Source organism: Elaeis guineensis, chromosome 3 (genome assembly GCF_000442705.2).
Source record: "Elaeis guineensis isolate ETL-2024a chromosome 3, EG11, whole genome shotgun sequence".
NCBI classification, from domain to species: Eukaryota; Viridiplantae; Streptophyta; class Magnoliopsida; order Arecales; family Arecaceae; genus Elaeis; species Elaeis guineensis.
Window position 1 is genome coordinate 120,240,092 of NC_025995.2, and position 13,364 is coordinate 120,253,455.

Genomic DNA, 13,364 nt, shown 5'->3' on the forward strand with positions numbered 1-13,364 from the left:
TAATTACTCCGTTAATGAGGCTAATCGGCCTATAATCCCTGACCCTATAATTGTCTTGTTTCTTTGGGATGAGGGCTATGTAGGAATAGTTGAGCCTTGAAATGTTTGTAGATCCGTTGTAAACAGCAGTGAAGAAGCCACAGAGGTCTGATTTAATTATTTCCCAAAAGTCTTGGTAAAAGTTGCTCGAGAAGCCGTCCGGGCCCGGTGCCTTGTCTTTTGCTAATCCAAAAACTGCTTGTTTAATCTCATCCTCTGTAAATGGTTCTTCAAGGTTTTGAAGGTTTGGTCATTGTTGTTGGAGGAGAGAATCCCAATCTGCCTCCATCTGAGGGCGCACACTCGGTCCAAAAAGATTCTTGTAGAAGTTTAAAAAGGTTTTCTGACTCTGTTTGGGATCAGTGGTCTCAACTCCATTATGAACCATGCTTTCAATGCTGTTTTTTCGCCTTCTGGCACTAGCTGTCACATGAAAAAATTTTGTGTTTCTATCCCCATGACGTAGCCAATTCACTCGTGATCTTTGCTTCCAAAGCAGCTCTTCATGTTTGAGAAGAATTTCGAAGTCTTTCCTTAGTTGCTCTCTCAGTTGTTGTCTGTCTTCATCTAAGCTATTATGTTCCTCTTCCTGATCTAGCATAGATAGTTGTCTTTTTATCTCTTCCTTTCTTCTGATTATATTGCCGTTGTGTTGGGTGTTCCATTTCTTCATTTTTGATCGAAGGAAACTTAGCTTTCTGACAAGGTTTGTTGCTGCATCATCTGAACATGGTGCCTCCTTCCACCATCATTGAATCCTGGTATAATTGTCCAGAAGCTTTCGAACCTGAAGGGCGATCGTCCCTGCCGTCTTGTGCTTTCTTTTAACAGCAAAGGGCAATGGTCCGATGCGATCTTTGCTAGAGGTATTATCATGGTTAATGGATGGTGGAATGACCAATCAGTTGATACCAGACAGCAATCTAGATGTGCTAATATCGGAATGCCGCAATGATTGGACCATGTGTATTTTCTTTGTGACAGCTTGATTTCCTGGAGTTGTAGTTGATCTATGAAAACGTTGAATTGGTGAGAAACTGTTACCTCACCAGATGGTCCTTTCTTCTCGTGGGAGAATTTTGTTAGATTGAAATCACCTATGAGTATCCTTTGCCCATCCTAGATCTGGCGAATGGTCCTCAGTTCATTTAGAAATTCTGCGCTTAAGCTTCTATTTATGGGACCGCAAACATTTGTTACCAATGTATCTGCTGAAGATTTTGCTGTCACTGAGGAGAAGATAATGCTCAGGGAGAAGAGTCCGTGGTGTAAGAGAGTTCCTTTCAGTACCAGAGAGTCCCATGATGTGAGTATTCTACCCGAAGAGCCGTTCGCATCCATCGTGTGCCAACAATCGAATTTTGATCCACAGGATGACCTAAGAATACTTGCATTGATCGACTGAAGTTTTGTCTCCTGTGGACATACAATCGTGCGGGTCGAGTGGGAGATGGTGTCACGTGTTGCTCGTCTTTTCTGTCGTTGTCCTAATCCTCTAACATTCCAGAATAAAATTTCTATGTTACTCTGTGCCATTGCAAAGTTCAGATCTAATTAAAACTGAAAGCATCGTTACTAGAGTACTTTTCCAAAGGTAGATACAGGATAGTAGCAGATTTACAGCATGCCTGGGAGAGGATCCCAGCAAGTTGGGAGACAGGTGTGAAAAGGTTGCCCTTCCTAGCATATCACGAGCTTCCAAAAGGCTGCAGCGGCATGGCGAGATTGCTGTAGTTATGCTGACGCTGGGGTTGAAGGTGCACTGCATTGAAGAAGTTCAGCTTCTTTCAGCTTTGCTAGCACTTGTTCCTCCGAACCATTAAACAACAGTCCGCAATGGTTTCCCACGGATTTTATTTCTGTTGTTGTGAGGGAGTTCAAGAATAAGATGTCTTGTGGAAGGAGATTTGATTCTTCAATGCCGAGGAACTTGATTTTCTTTGCCCGAAGTCGAGCACTTCTTTTGAGGCTATGTTTGTAGTGTCCGCGAGCAGCTGGGGGTGTTTGCATTGCTTATGTGGAGGGATGCATGATGTTGTGAGGGCTAACCCCATCAGGCAATGGACCCTTCTCTAGGTCGGCTAGAATTGTTTTAAAGACCTTGTGTATTGGAATATCTATGCTAAGAGTGGAGGTGAGCGACCTTGTGTATTGGAATATCTATGCTAAGAGTGGAGGTGAGCGTAGGTTCTTTTTGAACCGGCGTGTGTTTGAACACAACGTCGGAAAAAAAAATCTGTAATAGATGGCAGTAGGGCTATAGGTGGCCATTGGAGCTGTTGTTTGAACCATGTTGGTGGAAGGAAGATCTAGCTAAGGTAGGCGATGGTTGAGATCAAAGGTTCCAGATATTGATGGGCTAAGCATGAATGTGTGCACTTCGGATTCTGGGTGCACCAAAATAAGCGACGAATCTGAGGAGCTAGTCAGATGAAGCTCTGTTGTGGGAAACTCCGACCCACCAGTCTGGACCCTTCTTCTTCCCTCTTTGTTGGAGATTCATCGATCTGAAGATGGACTGTCACCGTCATGGTTAAGATGGTGACGCCATGAATTGGTGGAAGGTGATCTACCCGTCGGACCATTCCAGAATTCCCAGTTCTCCCCTTCTCCACCATCATGGTGATCATGAGAGGTGGTGACGCCGTGGTAACTTGGACCTATTTTGTGCTAATTCCAAGGTGATCTAGCAGGATTTTTATCCCACCACCTTTTGAAGTTCCAGAGGGGATGATTTCAAGCATATCTGGCAGTGCCTGGGCAATATTTGCACAACCTCTTGTTGCTTCCAACCAGCATGGCCATAAGGTAGATGATAGCCCCTCAGACGTTTCAAGAAAAAGTAGCTTCCGCAAATACAAAAATGTTTTTAAAAGTAAGGTATTCACCTTGATTCCAACCTACCTTTAGTCAAAAATATCGTTGCTGACTCCCTCAGCAATGATAGCTTCGTCATGCCTTCGCAAAGCAAAATTTAATGTGCAAGGTGCAGAACTTTGCTTTGTTAGAGTCTGGCTGGAACCTATGTGCTGGATTAATTATGATACCAAACATTCCTAGGACATGTCTAGCCTAGAGTCAAGAAAAGAAAGAAAAATCGAAAAAAAAAAAAAAAAGCCCAGAACAAAGTAGATGTTATGAAGTTTTGGTCCAAGAAAAAAAAATTGCATGCGACGTAGTAAGACATTTTAGGCCAATATTGGTATTTCTGTGAACTAGAATGTGGCAGATGCGAAGCATATATATTTTTTTTACTTGTATAATAAAAATAAAAAATTAAATAGATAATAATTCTAGAGGAAGGACTTAAACCTTAAACCTAATCGTTATCAACTAAATGCTCAAGTTTTTTATCCAGATTTGACCGGATGCGGGAAATGTAAGGAAATGAGACGCGGGATAAAAAGGTGGGAAAAAAATGCAGGTGATGCATATACAGACACGATACGAGAGTTCATGTTATACGGTAGAAGAGATGACATTTATTAGATGTTCAGTGAATGGTCAAAAACCTGGACCCTGACTGGAAAAGGAATTGAAACTCATCCTTGATGGTTAATGGCAGAAAAGCGAACAAGGACGGCCCATAACGAACTAGACAATTAGCCGCTTGGCCATTACATTGAACATGGCACGTAGAATTTTATCGCCCTTGTTAAATTTATTACTTGAAAACAACAAATTGAATTGGGATAACCGGCGGAATCGAGGGTCACCAATCGTGCCTGAAAACACCAGTTATCATTCCTGAGTAAATGATTTCATCCTCGTCATATTATTAGCTTTTTCCTCATTGGGCACGGCTTTGAAAAACTTGTCATTTACTTATATTGGTAGATTAAGAGACAAGGCAGATGATGAGGATCTGGATTTCATAATGACTGAAGCACAATTCACCCAGTGCAACTTTACAAGGAAATCTTTGGTTATCTTTTATTAGAAACGTTTGAAAGTCTACTATCATGGCCCCTAAAATTATTCTGATCCAGTTAGAATGATAAAAATAATAATAATACAAAACACTACTTTCAGTTAATAAAATTCTTTGATTTTGTCTTTTTTCTACTTCTGCCTCCTATTTTGCCTCTCTTTAGGCCCGAGGGCTCACCCTCGATTTTGGATATAACAGATCATGGATTCATACACCTCAATGACATTTTTCCAACGGAAAATTGAATTTATTTCTCTTTTCTGTAATTTTTGCAGCTTTGAAATATGTTATAGATCTTTATATTGAAAAGATGCTGGTGGTCAAATTATATCTATACAAATTTTGTTGTACTAAATTGATAGACTCATTACTCCCTTTCTTTCTCCTGTGAACTTTCATTTTTCAATAATTTCCACTCAAAAATAGGGGAAAAAAGAAAAAGAAACGTCTTCCCCTAAGAGAGAGTATAATATGAAAGGGTCTAGATATGCACCTTCCAGTGACACTAGTGTTCACTATGGAATGAAGAAAGAGAACATAAACTAAAATTGAGGACATTGACAATAGACACAAATTAATGCACTGCCATTGGTCTCCATTAGGTCATTGAGCAAGGTGTTTAATTTTTGTGCATTGTTAAACTGAAAGCATGATCTGATTCAGCTTGCTTTTCTTGGTGTTATAGAACAAACTCTATGACAAGCAAAGATGCACAAATATGTATTCATAACATGCTTCAAAAAACATATAGAGATTCAACTGAAGGCATGATCTCTCCCTGCAAAGAGAAGTGTTCAGCATTAGAACATGTAGATGCTTAGATCAAAGAGATATCTTGCAAAGGACCTCATATTCTATAACCACCTTTTGGATCGTGATATACAGTATGAAGCAAATCAACCAAAGGATGTTCAAACAATGATGAGTATCGGTCCTGACTAGCCCTGTTCATGGGCTGGGTAGTGCTGGGCTTGGCCCAAAGGTCAACCCAATTTGCTTAGGACCAGATCCAACCTTTCAAGCCTACCTTCTAGGTCTTAGCCTTGCTATTACTCAGGCTTAGGGCTTTGAGCCAGGCTTCGCGCTTGATGATCATTTTCTTTTTTTTTTTTAGAAGTACTAAAAATACTTTATTTTTTTTCTAAAGATACCAAATATGACCAGTTAAAAATTGCCAACAATCTAAAGCATGTCTATCATCCTATTTAGTTTAGACATCAATAACAATTGTCAATTAAGTCTACAGACACATCAAACATAAGCAAATAACAAAAGAAACATAAAAGAACTTGGACTGGCCTTTAATCTCAAATCCCGAGCCCAGCCCGTTTATTAAACAAGCCTATTTTCCAGAACAGCATAAGCCGGCAGGCTTACAACCATCGGCCTTGGCCTACCCAAAAGGGCTTGGGCCGGGAGAGCCATCCAGCACGTGAACAGCTCTAGTCCTGACAAAATGCTATTGAAGGATCCTCATCCTCCAATGAATACAAAAAATGCATGTTTTTCAAAATAAATCATCAAAAACCAGACACAACCTAATAATCTGCATGTGCATGTGTGAGAGAATATAATAATCTGTTTGCATGTATGATAGAGAGGGGGGAAGAGGGGGTAGGGGTGGAGGTTACTACATGTGCTGTTGATACAAAAATATTGATAAAAAGGTTCCATGCCCGACATAAATTTCAGATTACTTCAATACATTTACATTAAATGTTAGTGCTTCATATCAGTACACAGCAAACGCATACTGCACATGTGAAGTACCAATTTTATGCAAGCAATAACAAGCCTAGCTTAAAAGAAACATCCATTTATAAAGGCTAGCAATAGATGCCAAAGGATCATTTGCATGACATGAGAATCCAGATTCTACTAAATACTAAATCTTCAGATGAGTACATGTGGAAAGACAAAAGGGCTGGATAGAGCTCTTCTGAAATTCTGTAAGAAATTATGACAATCCTGATCCAAAAGCTACACAGTTTGGCATTAGCCATTTTTTAGCACCAAGTAAGAGTTTGCTATGTTGTCGGTCTCAACATAAAAGCCAATCTCTTAGATCAATTCAAAGTTTGATGTGTTTTCCAACTTAACGTAATGCACATCTCCTACAAGCAGTTCAGAGGGAATAACTATTATGTTTTAGAAGAGCCTTAATTCTCACCATCCCTTATTCCTTATGGGAGGGTGTATCCGCTTAAAGAATTATGCTCATTTGGAAAAAGAAACACAGACCTTCATTTGGACAGAGTTATCCTCATTCGGAAGAAGCCCATAAGCCAACTAGTAACATTGTAAGAGCAATGATAAAGCAAAATCCATCCCCAACAACACTGTGCATAAATTTCACTTAATGATATATTTTAATCAGTTAGAAGCCTTCAACGCCGTTTAACCAATATAATATCTTTCCCTAAATTAGTAAAAGCCCCGCTGAACTAATGCCTAATAATACTCCACCTAGAACACTTTTTCCCAAAGCACTCTTTCATGATATATTCAAAAAGAGAGATATCAGAGAAGTTTTCAGAATAACACAAAATTAAAGGTATCAGAGACGTCAGTCCAAGCTATACAGCAGGGAGTTGTCTTAACAACAATAAATGGCCTTTTACCTCTCTGCAAACACTATGGTAAAGTTTCTCTGTACATTTCTTTACCTCATCTCCCATAGACTAGCAATCCCAGAAATCCAGCAAAAGGGAAAGGAACAGCATGTAAAGAGTATGACGAATGACTTGAAAAAAGTCATCCAGGACATAACACCGACAGAAGGGAGCGAATAATAGTGTAATAATTACGATATAGATCGGTAGATACTAGAGATTGATGAGGAATATGATCAATTGTTGTTTCCTCCACACATGAACTTGCAGATTTATCCTTGCTGATTCAATTCAGTATGGAGCCTTATCCAAAATCCAATAAATCATGACAATTGGGCATGCAATGCCAATCAAATAACCTCTTCGTGTCCACACATTCTAATTCAATAAAGCCACATGGTGAGATTGTACTATTCAAAATTTGACATACCATAGCTAACAGATAAGTCAGGTTCCAAAATGTACAAACAGCAACTTCTCCTGTTAGCAAAATCCATGAAAGAGGTATTGGTTATGTCATTTTTAAAATCGCTGTTAATTTTCTCATGTATGTGATCTTTGGAAGAATTTTATTCCCTCTTTCCCAGATTACCCATGTACATCAGTTGAGTGATCAACTTATAGCGCCGCCCACCCCTAAAACCCCATCTTTTTGTGTAAATGTGCTTGTGGGAGCATGTAGCCAGTGGCATTATTCTATCAGTATCTTTCTTCTGAACAAGTGTTTCTCTGATAAATATTTATCGCATTAACGGTTACCCCTTAAAATAGAAGAGTAACTAATTTTTTTTAAAGAATACTGAAGACATGAAAAGGTAAATATTTTCAAGAGTAAATATTTAAAATTAAAATATTTTTAAGTAATTATTTTTTTTAACTTCAATGTAATTTTAGTAATTTAAACTTAAAAAATGCTTCCAATCATGTGATTAAAAATTCATACTGAGAGCCTCCATAAAGCCAAATGGCTGGAAGCTTGGCGAACTATTTGTCTTATATTCACAGTTTATGCATATTCTGACTTCTAAAATAAATATGAAGTGAAAGAAAAAAAGGATTAACCTGTAGGAAGATGCCGGGTGATGTCTCAGAGACAAGACCCTCTATTCCTGCCAAACTTGCCACCTTCAAAACTCTCATAATGGCCAAATGGGTGTGCTTATAGACATTCAACAAAATAATGTAATTAGCACCATCTACTTCTTTAGCAAAATCATTATCTTACAGCTGACAACAGCATAGAAGTCCAAATATGGATCATAATCATTCTTCTTCCTCATTTTTTCAGTTTCAATTAGTCATTAGACTCAACAAAAAAAAAAAGGAAGGATATATTGGTCTACCCAATAAAAGTGTAGCGCTCTGACCACAGAACAAAATGATCATTTGCAAACAGACTAGTGCCAACTCAAAGGAGAGATCACACAGCAAGCTTATTTAGAGCTCAGTAACAAGTAAGCATACCTTTGATAGAGGATTGGAGCTAAGACAAAAAAGTATCACTTCTCCAACAGCCAATGACTATTTTAATTCTCCTTGAGATTGCTTCCCTTAAAGCTTCTGATGCCTTGTAGTAATTTGACTTTTACCATTCAGAAGAGTACCTTGTCTACAAGAAAACAACTACAAACAAACACAAACACTCAAGAAACATTAAGCGATATGCCATCTCATCTTACCATACATATCACAAAAGATATAGCTGAAGTTTGTTTTGCAAAAATCAAGGCCACCACCTTTCCTGATTGATATTCTTTGCAGCTTCTCCCACAAAATTTCTCAAACTGCCAGGACTTTTCAAAATCTTGTTTCAAGGTGTACTACAGAATGCTCATGTGGTAATGTGGAAAGTTTGTACTGGTGAAATATGAAGTAAGAACAGCTTACCATCTGAACACTATCTGCTTGATGGACTTGATTGGCGACAGCATCACATGCACTCTTGATCAGACCTTTTCCCTTCCACCGAAGATTGTTCAGAATGAGTTCCTCTTCCTTCTCCATTTCTGATTCTGCCTTATCACTGACTTCATGATCAAAGCCCAAAAGATGCAATAAGCCATGAACCTAATTAACACGGAGCAGTTAGGCAGTTACCGTATCTTGATTTAAGGGTGTGAGCTTATAATCTGTGTGACCAAAAGTGTAGAGATGCTAATGATAATTCACTTGCACAAACAAATGCAGGAAAAATGATGGCATAAATTATTGTGTCATAGAATGCAAATGCTGTCTTGACTACATCACACAAACAACAAAAAGGAAACCTAAAACATGTTATCTTATGTCAATTCTTCTTTGATCATCATTCTAATAAAAAATTATATATATCCTTAAAGCTCTTCAAAGTTCTTTTTCACAATTTTCATCCAAGTTCTCATACACTACCCTCTCTTTCCCACCCCTACAATGTAAATATGAGATATGTCCTCGCCAAGGCCTCCTGATTACAAGGTTCGCAATCTTGATATTGGATCATATACCGATACTATCTTGGTACAGTGTCGATATGCACAGCACTAGAGTCGCTTCAGCATTTCATGGTATAATTCCCCTACATATCACATATTGGTTCGATATTGGCAGGGTACAGTGTACCCAGTATGCACCAGTACAATAAACTATGCTCCAAAATCTTTGTTGCACAAAACCATGTCTTTCTTGATTATCTATCTTTTGATTAGACATTGTCATTATATACAATATTTATTGGGGGCCTTGTTTTCATGTGTCAATGGCTGAGGACCTGAAGTTTAGCTCCATGTCTAGGTAATAGAAATAAAATTGAACATATGCAAAATGGTGGGAGGCAAATGATATGTAAGGCAACAAACATATAGAATGCAAAAGAAATCAACACCATTAGAAAACGTGCAAGATATTCAACAAAATAATAATCTAATTTGTTTAAAAAAAAATGCATAATCCACTCAAACGAAAGTCAAAAGTAACTCAAAAGATATGCTGGATAGGCTGATGAACCAACCATGAAGATTCTTATCTCTTCAAGAAGTGCATGACCTCTCTCTCCTCTGCTTGTTCCTGAAGCTTTTCAACAGAAATTACTATACCCTAGCAACAGCTTCAGAGATAAAAGAGGCACGTTAAGTGAAAGAAAAGTCAGTCAAGCACAGACATCAAGATAGATCTTGACTCAAAAGAATTCCCTACCACGGGAAGATCAAGTTCAGGAATAGGTTGCAGCATAGAAAGAACTTAATTAGCATGGTCTTCATCTCACCAGTCTTTTTTTTTTTTTTTAGTTTTTCAATAAAATCACCATTGCAAAGCAATACTGAAAATTCAATCTTTTCATATTTATTAACATTATATATGGAAGTTTCCCTGGTTTTACATTCTGAGGCTCTGCCATTATCAAATGCAACATTCATTTCCATGGGAACATCCAACCTCAGTGTCCTTGTAATGGCCTGCACAGAAATTGAATAAAACAGATGTCAATCAAATAGGTGAAGACCCCATACGCAAATGAAAACAACAGGCCCCTTTGCAGTGGAGGAAGTCATCAGAGACAATGCCCAAAGATTCAATGATTAGGCCCTTGATAAAGAATTCAAGACAAGCATAGCACTTAGATTTGGACATAGAAAGCAGTAAACATGGTGTGCACGGTTAGTCTGTGTAATATAATTATAATTAAACCATTTGCTAGTTAGATAAGAGGGAATAAGAGATGATCTAGGTGATTAAAACAAGAAAACATCAAAAGAGCTCACAATTATATATATCAAGAGAATGCCTTACATACTTCCAATACAGATTGTCTGTTTAATGAAAGACCCCCAATTTAACCTGAAACTTTACTAATTCTGATGTACCCACATATTTCCAACCACCTATTGGAAAAAGGATGCAACTTAGATTAAAGGTAGACCATTTTCCATCATAAGCAAATAAGTTCAGCATAACACATTATAATTGATAATAATATAAGATACTTCCTTGTCCTACCCTATACAATTCAGCAACATAGTATTCATATTTGGAACATTATGGCTTACCTAAAAACATTGCTGAACGCGGCATGGAGTAGTTCTTACACAGCACTTAAATGTTCCTAAAGCTTGGCAGAAACATGGATTAGGAAGAGTCGCAAAATTCAGATTACAACAAGCCAACATACATAAGCAAGAAACAATAAGCTATTTGGTAACAAACTAAATAAAGAGCTTCCCCCAGATAATATTCTTTTTCATAGAGCAGCTGTCACACCAAAACCATCAAGAATTTGCTACGAAACCCTATCTATCACAGCAGCTTTTGGAATTTCATCAAAGAATCATCCTAAAAACCAATTAAAGCTATGTAATTCTAAAAGAAAAGTTTCAAGACTTGTTTTCTTGTGTTCTTTCCGGAATCTTCCAGACACTCAAAATCATTCACCAGAAGAGGAGAAGCAAAGCACGATGCCAGATATGCCCTTAAATACAGAACTACTTGGAAGCAAGGGAAAGAAAACCCTAAATTACCATGATTTGGGATCATCGAGAAACTCTTCATCGATACAAATCTTGACATCGAGATCCAACGGCTTCTCCTCCGGCGCCTGCCTCCTGGCCGCCAACCTCCGGCTCACCTTCCGGTACCCCTATTAGGGTTCACAAAGAAACCTCACAGTGGAGACAAAACGAGGAAATCTCTCCCTGGTCCACTGGAGAAGCAAGTCGGCAGAAGAATAACCGGAAGAAAAAGAGGACCCGCGACGAAGATCGACGACGGCGGAGGACAAAGAATAGAACTGGAGACGAGGGCGAGCGTCGGCGCGACGAGCTTGCTCATATCGCCGGAGAACGGAAGAATTCCGGCGAGAAAAAGTAGGGCGGGAAGAAGGGAAGAGAAGAAAGCGGACAGCCAGTCCGCCCGCGCCATTTTCATAAAAAAAAAAAAAAAAAAAAAGTCCGCCTGCGATATGAGATGCGCATAATTTGAAAGCCCCCCTCGCCCGCCCGCATTCGTGTGAGATAAGCTGCTAAAGAATGTTAAATTTTGAAACGTGTCGGTTACCTTAGTTTATGTTACCGCAATTCGCTGTTTTCTTTTGACCAGCTAATCCCCTCCTGACGGTCTGATATAGTCCAAACAGAGCGGCATTTGGTATATTTTTTTTTTCTTGTTTTTAAAGAGCACGAAATACGATTGAAAAAAGATGTTTGATTTTATTGTTTTATTTTACAAATAATTATTATAATTTATACAAATAAATATTAAAAATTAATTTCATTATTTTTAAAATAATTTTTTAACTATGAAAATATGGGTATGCAATAAAAAGACCGAACTATAAATTGTATTTGGACTTATCTTATCAGTTCAGTTTATGTCAGTTCCTTTTATATTTCATTTGGTTTGGATCCAAGCTTTTGAACCCAAAAAAAAAAAGATTAGATTTTGTTTGAGTTTTCAAAAAATAGATACAAATAGATTCGGCAAATCCAACCTGACCAATGTGCCTATATATGTGTTATTTTAAAACTTTTTATACTTTTTTGCAAAATAAAATTTTTATGTTTAAGTTCAATCTAACCCATTTACTTTTGAATACCAATCTTATATAAAATAAATCTTTTAATATCTAGATTTAGATCGATCCATATAGCTCGGTTCATTGAATATCAATTCAATAAATCGAATCAAATCTAATTAAAATTTTCAGACCAATTTTAAACGGTCTTTGTAGATGATTAGTTTAGAATTTTTGAATTTCGTTCTAAACTAATCCCATCTGGCTTCTACGTATCTTGCATGAAGCTTATATCATATAGCCACAGATTTATCGAGATTCTTATCCATCGATGGCTCCATAAACAAAATTAAGCAAGAAGGATTTTAGATATCCACTAAAAGAAAAAAAATAATGAATGCATCATCTGCTATCAAGTGTTACCTCAAGCTCATCTTGAATGGCCAAATAGCCTCTCTCCCTCCTCTTCCGTCTCTTATCCTTTGTCAAAAGCCTCCTTCACGGTCTCTAATAATATCCTCTTTTGCATCTAATCCCACTCAACAGAATATTTTTACTTACCAAACATATTTTACTATTTTTATTATAAAAATAAAAAATAACAATGCATAGTAATAATATTTTTATTGTGGGAAAATTAGAAAATTGAAAATTAAATATCTCTTTTTTAAAATTTTTAAAAAGAAAGCGATGGCAATGCCAAATTCAGCCTTATTTTTTATTCTAGTATTTAAATATATACAATAGATCATTGAAAGTACATATCAGGTGGCCCAGGATAGGTTCAACTTGATAAACCGAAGCCCATCTTGACTTATTTTGTTCGATCGTTGGGCCAACAGAAAGAACAATTTTTTGTGCACCGGCAGTAATGCAGCTCCGCACGTATCATCCGTGATGATTCGCTCATGTATAGACTCAGAGCATGATGTTCGAAAAAAAAAAATTTTAAATCCATGCATAAGTGAATCAGTGTGGGCGGTGCGCGAGAGCTGCCCCACTTGCAGGGCACAAACAATTATTCTAACAGAAATGCTTTGCTTATGCTGCATGAGTTGGATCATTTTTCCGTCTAACCAAGGGATAACAGGAGGAAAATAGTGGCCTTTCCGTGCCCAGCTAATATAAAATATAGTCTGAAAAAGGATTGGAACAGTTGATGGATCCAAAACTAGAACTAGGTTTGGTACCAATTGCTACATTCAAAAATGGGAATCATATCGAGCACAATTGAAATGTTCTAAAGTCTCACTTGATCTAATTTGCAAAATGGTGATTGAACAAGACCTAAAAATCAAAT

The 13,364-nt window shown here is 37.6% G+C and overlaps 1 pseudogene; it reads right to left on the reverse strand.

Moving 5' to 3' along the window:
- Positions 1-1,600: 1,600 nt before the first annotated feature.
- LOC105040512 (endoribonuclease YBEY, chloroplastic-like) lies at positions 1,601-11,474 on the reverse strand (annotated as a pseudogene).
- Between the last annotated feature and the right edge of the window lie 1,890 nt (positions 11,475-13,364).